This window comes from Abrus precatorius, unplaced genomic scaffold (assembly GCF_003935025.1).
Source record: "Abrus precatorius isolate BTA unplaced genomic scaffold, Abrus_2018 Scaffold3, whole genome shotgun sequence".
Lineage (NCBI taxonomy): Eukaryota > Viridiplantae > Streptophyta > Magnoliopsida > Fabales > Fabaceae > Abrus > Abrus precatorius.
In genome coordinates, this window is record NW_020874373.1 from 13391966 (window position 1) to 13398045 (window position 6080).

Here is a 6080-nt window from a genome sequence, read left to right on the forward strand (position 1 = left end):
AGCGCGATTGGTAGCGAAAGGGTATTCACAAATTGAGGGCATCGACTATTTTGAAACATTCTCTCCGGTCGTCAAAATGACCACTGTTCGTATAGTCCTTGCCATAGTTTCTATCAACTACTGGAACATCCAACAATTAGATGTCAGTAATGCTTTCCTCCATGGAGACCTTGTGGAGGATGTCTACATGGAGATGCCACCGGGCTTATCAGGATACCATTCTGGTCAGAGCTGCAAATTGGGCAAATCCCTCTACGGGCTGAAGCAATCAAGCAGAAAATGGTACAAAAGTTATCTAATTTGTTGTTGACATATGGTTATAAACAGGCTCATGCTGACCATAGTCTCTTCACCAAAAGACATGGTTCAAATTTCACTGCTTTGATAATATATGTGGATGATATTGTGCTAACCGGTAACTCTGTTGAAGAAATCAACCACATTAAGCATATTCTTCATAGCAATTTTCATATCAAAGATTTAGGAAAGCTAAAGTACTTCCTCGGAATTGAAGTAGCTCACTCTTCAAAGGGGATTTCGCTTTGTCAACACAAGTACTGCTTAGACTTGCTTATAGATTCAGGAATGCTTGGATGCAAACCGTCCTCCACTCCAATGGACAGTACTCTTAGGCTTCACAATGATGCTTCTGACTATCTTAATGATCCATTGCCATATAGGCGCCTTGTTGGCAAATTAGTGTATTTGACGAATACTTGCCCTGATCTTGCTTTTGCAACACAACAGCTGAGCCAATTCATGTCCAAGCCCACCAAAGCTCATCATGCTGCAGCTATGTGTGTTCTTCGTTACCTTAAAGGTTGCCCAGGTACAAGTCTCTTCTTCCCTAGAATCTATCCTACTCAAGTTTCTGGCTTTAGCGACGCTGATTGGGCCACTTGTGTGGACTCAAGACGTTCAATCATAGGGTATTGTTTTTTTATTGGAAGTTCCCTTGTCTCATGGAAAACCAAGAAACAAACTACCGTGTCTCGATCATCCTCCGAGGCTAAATATAGAGCCCTCGCTTCATCTACTTGCGAGTTACAATGGATCATTTACTTGCTCCGAGATCTACATATTTCCCTATCTCAGATTTCCCTACTTTACTGTGACAATAACAGTGCCCTTCACATTGCTGCCAATCCAGTGTTTCATGAAAGAACGAAACATCTGGATATAGATTGTCACATTGTGCGTGAGAAATCTCAAGAAGGCTTGATGACACTGCTTCCTATTCCTTCTGCTAATCAGCTCGCGGACATCTTCACAAAAGCCTTACCTCCACATTCCTTCAAGCTAAATTTATCCAAGCTGTAGTTACAAAACATTTTTGCACCTCCAGCTTGTGGGGGGCTAATAGAAGAGCCTTATAATTCTGGTTTAAACACCACATAATTAGCATAACAGAATGGCAGCACAGCAGATGAATCTTTTCTATTTTTTCATTTCTATTATTCATTTTAGTGAACATTCTAGAGCAACAATGAGCTGTCAATAGATAGTACAGAATATGTCTTTATCCTCAAAAGTTTTTAGGTCACACCAATTCTTTTGGACAGACTATATATATAATGTAATCATTGAAAATCATAGTAGACAGAAATTTATGCAAATTGTTTTTTCTTCTTTTATCTGTTAAACATCAAATTTCAATATGTATGATTTAGTTTAAAAAATTGTTATAAAAAGGATCGATGATGAAAGTAATTGGTTATTGCGCTTTTCTGAGTGGTAACTGGTAAATAGTCATTACCAAGTGATAATGTTCTTATTAACAGTCATTTGGATATTACAATGGTGTATGTAATTAGCACTAGCCATTGTGTGGTTAATAATATGATATGTTACCAATAACTACTACTTATCTCGTGAAAGGTCATAACATATGTAACTTTTCTAAAAACGATTAACAATAGTGACTTAGATTTTATTATTTACTAATTATACGATCAGTACCTTTCTCAACAATTTCAACTTTTTTCATCCTTTTGAAGTAAATATTGATTTTTAATGCTTCTCGTTAATTTTCCCGTGAAATATATGCTAGCGCTGTTAAGACAGAATCCCAAATCTTAAGAGAGAATCACGTTGATGGTGGATTAGAATTTAGCTTATGTCTTCACTCTTCACTTAACTCGATCTGCTCACACTTTACTAGTCTATGAATTATGATTTCACCCCCAAAAAAATCATATTATACCATTTTGGATCTTCAAAATGAATTTCTAAGAGGCAAAGATTATTTAGGTTTTGTACATAAAACAACCAGAGAGGTAGCAGAATACATGGCAATCTTTCAATATGGCATATGCATTTCTCAGTTTACATATAGAAACATGGAACAGGAGAGAACCAGAACAGAACAAATAAGTGGACAGTAATAGAACAATGACATTGCAATTATGGTAATCATAATTTACTATATAGGAAGATGTTTCACGAAGCAAATCATAACTCTCTGGCTAAATCAAATGAATACAAACTCTTGGCTCATGAAGAATCGTTTCCCTCTCTCCCATCATATCCTTCAACTCGTTGTTGTCTTTTTGCATAGCCCATTTTTGGTGCAAAGTTGAGATATCTTCTATGGCATCCGAAGAGGCATAATCAACAGTGGAAGCTTGGATTCTAACCTTGGGACGCACAAATAAAGAGAGAAGAAGTACAAGAGAGGCCATGGCATGGAATTTAATTTAATCAAACTAAACACATAGCAAGTAGCATTTATTTATATAATATAATTAGAGAGATGTAATTGATTACTTGGTGTTTTCATTTGTAGTGAATTGATTTGGGTATAAAGCTTGAGAAGTTGGTTGGGGGTAGTTGCGTTGTTGGGTTCTCTCATTCTTTTTCAACGTCTGTTTTTTTGGCTAATTATGGGATGGCTTAGCATCGCCTATAAAAGAAGATGACCGTCCTTTCAACCGCTTTTACACAACTTAAACATAATCAAATGTGAATTTATTTTATTATAAATTAATAATTAACAAGAAATTAATATTATAAAATGGAATATATGATTTAGTGATATTGTAATAATGAAATAGTTTACAAAATAATGTAAAAATGGGTTAATGAAATTATTTTATATTATTTATATAAATATAGCTTTATTGAAGTGGATTGATATCCTCTGTGGTTGATTATTTTAATTTTATATTTTTCATCCTTTTTATAACATACACTCTGTGGTTGATTGTTTATTTATCATAGAATATATTGATGTTTTATAGTATATAAACTTTTATATATTTGCTATAAAAAATATTAAAATGTAATTTATTGAAGTGGATTGACGTCATGCAAGGAGTCATGTTTATTAACGACGTCCCTTTTATTGAAAACAATGCTTATGATATTTAAAGACAAAATAAAAAAGGCCAAAAAAACATTTTACTATATTTTTAATAAGAAAACTCATTTAAGAAATCAAGATTAAGGACTCAAAATAAAAAACTACTAATGTTTTAGGAGTTAAGAACGTAGTTACTCCAAAAGAGATAATTCAATTAGAATTCAAAAGGTGTTATGTTAAAATACATAAAATTCATTGTCTCAAACCTTACTTCGTCCGAGGGCACGACCACGACACTTGCTATTCATAAGAAATCACTATTCCATGTTGGGAGTTCTTAAAGTTGATAAAATAAGTCATTTGAGGTTTAAATTTTTAATATCAATTAAATTTAGCTTTTTAGCTTGATTTGATTAAATCTAATGCAAGTGAAACTCACAAAAGTCGAAAATTAAATAATTCTTATTGGGCTTGAGCATTAATTTTGTAAACTCAAATTAAACATGTTGTCTAGCTGCGGCCAGTCAACTCAAATTGGTTAGATAATTGGTTTGTTCAGTTCTAAATTTCTACAGTCACTACTATACACTAGATATCACTGCAGAAATCTTTTTAAGATTTAAACAACTTGGTGAATAGGACATGAGAGTTCTTGTTCGTGTTAGACTTCATTGTTGTCATATGAGCCAACTTAGCCTCTGGTGGGAAGATATCGTCAAATTGCTAAAAGGCTTCTCCTCTAGAAAAAAAAAAATATTAACCATTTTACTATTAACTTTTAAAAGAAATATTAGTAACACATTTTTTTATATATATTTTTTTTAACACATTCTAAATATTATTTAAAATTTATTAAAAAATATACAAGTATAATTCTTAAAGGCTCATTATTTGTGAAAAAACTTTTAAAGGTTATTTAAGAATGAAACTTTTGAAGAAGAGAGAAGGAGAAGACAAAATTTATATTTTTAAATAAAAGATATAAATTAATATATTAATATAAACTTAATATATTAATAAGATATTTGATTATCATAATAAACTATATATAATTCTATTAATTTAAAATTAAAAAAAATTCTTTAAAAATTCGTATAGATAAATATAAGATTTATGAAGCAATTATTTAAAGATATATTTTGTGAAATAGTACTTCATATATGATCAGGCTCGGTTTTGAAGGTAGTTTAAAGTTGCGATCACCTAGGGCCCAAGCTTAAAAGAGGGCCTAAAGTAAAAATCGTGTCTTAATTTTACTTGAAAAAAAATTCAGCTCTTACAATTTGCAGTTAGAAAAAATAAAAAAATAAAAAAAAAATTAATTTATCGCACCTCACTTGCTATAAACGTAGTTGACTCATTGACCTCTGTAAACTCAAAATTTCGTTTAATTCTAAAATTTTACTATTCTTAACATTAAATCTCATGGAGAATTTTAGTTTTCTCCAAAAAATTAAATAGTTATTGAGTTTGTCAAATTTGTAGATTATTATTTAAATGTTTTAATCAATTATAGATTTTTTTTTACGGTCTCGGTGACTATATCATCAACTGAAAGAAGTTTTTTAAAGTTAAAGTTAATCAAAACCTACCTAAGGTCATCAATGTTACAAAAACTATTAAATGGTCTCACAATTTTATCAATCGATAAAAAAATTTTAAAAAATATTAATGTTAATGTTATTATTGATGATTTTGCATCTCAAAATGCTCATAAAACTCATTTTTTATGATCTTCTGTGTTTTTGTAGTTAATTATAACATAAGAGTTGGTTGAATAAAAGAATTTTTTTTTTTATAATTTTATTAGAAAAAATTATAGCTATTTAAGAAAATTATTATTTTAATAAAATTATTAATATATACTTTTATTTTGTTTATTATATTTTATAATTTTTTTAAATGGCCCTAATTTTTTATTTTACCTAGGGTCTCAAAAAAGTCTACAACGGCCCATAATAAATCAAATACTTGAGTTAGTATTGTCTCCCTCTCTATTCTCTAACTATCTTTTTCACTCTCCACGGATGCCTCTTGAATTAGATTTACAGTTTGCAATAAAAAAGAACGATTCTAGGGTGAGCCTTTTAAATGGATACAGATCCAGTGCAGTTGACACGGGAACTGCACGTGCAGTTCTTCATTCGCTTAAGCCATTTTGACACGGCTTAAGCGAATTTGACAATTTTCGCTTAAGCCCGTATAGGCTAGCTTAAGCGAACGAAGGCTTAAGCCAATACCACAAGCATGGAGTGACACATTAAACTAAAGCGAATGGGTGATGCGCTTGAGCTAAAATATACTCGCTTAAGCGAAAAATAACAGAGAGGGATTACAAAATGGCTTAAGCGTGCTTGATTTAGCTTAAGCTGATGAGTTGTGGGCTTAAGCGCATATTTATAAGGCTTAAGCGCGTATATGATGGGCTTAAGCGAAACCTTAATGGCTTAAGTCTAAAAAAACAGAGAGCACACCTCCCAGGATTACACATTCGCTTAAGCCTTCATGGCTTGGCTTAAGCGGAGAAACCAATAGCTTAAGCGGATATGCTTTAGCTTAAGCAAAAATTGCATAAAAAGAATGCAGAGAGAATGCTCTTTTGGACTGATAAACTGGCTTAAGCTATAACATATTGGCTTAAGCGAACCAATACCAGCTTAAGCGAACACTATGTAGCTTAAGCGAAATTTGTGGGCTTAAGCGATTATTGGGGGGCTTAAGCGAAGATGCAGGAAAATTGAAAAACAGCAGCTTAAATTGACAGACATGGATATATTAT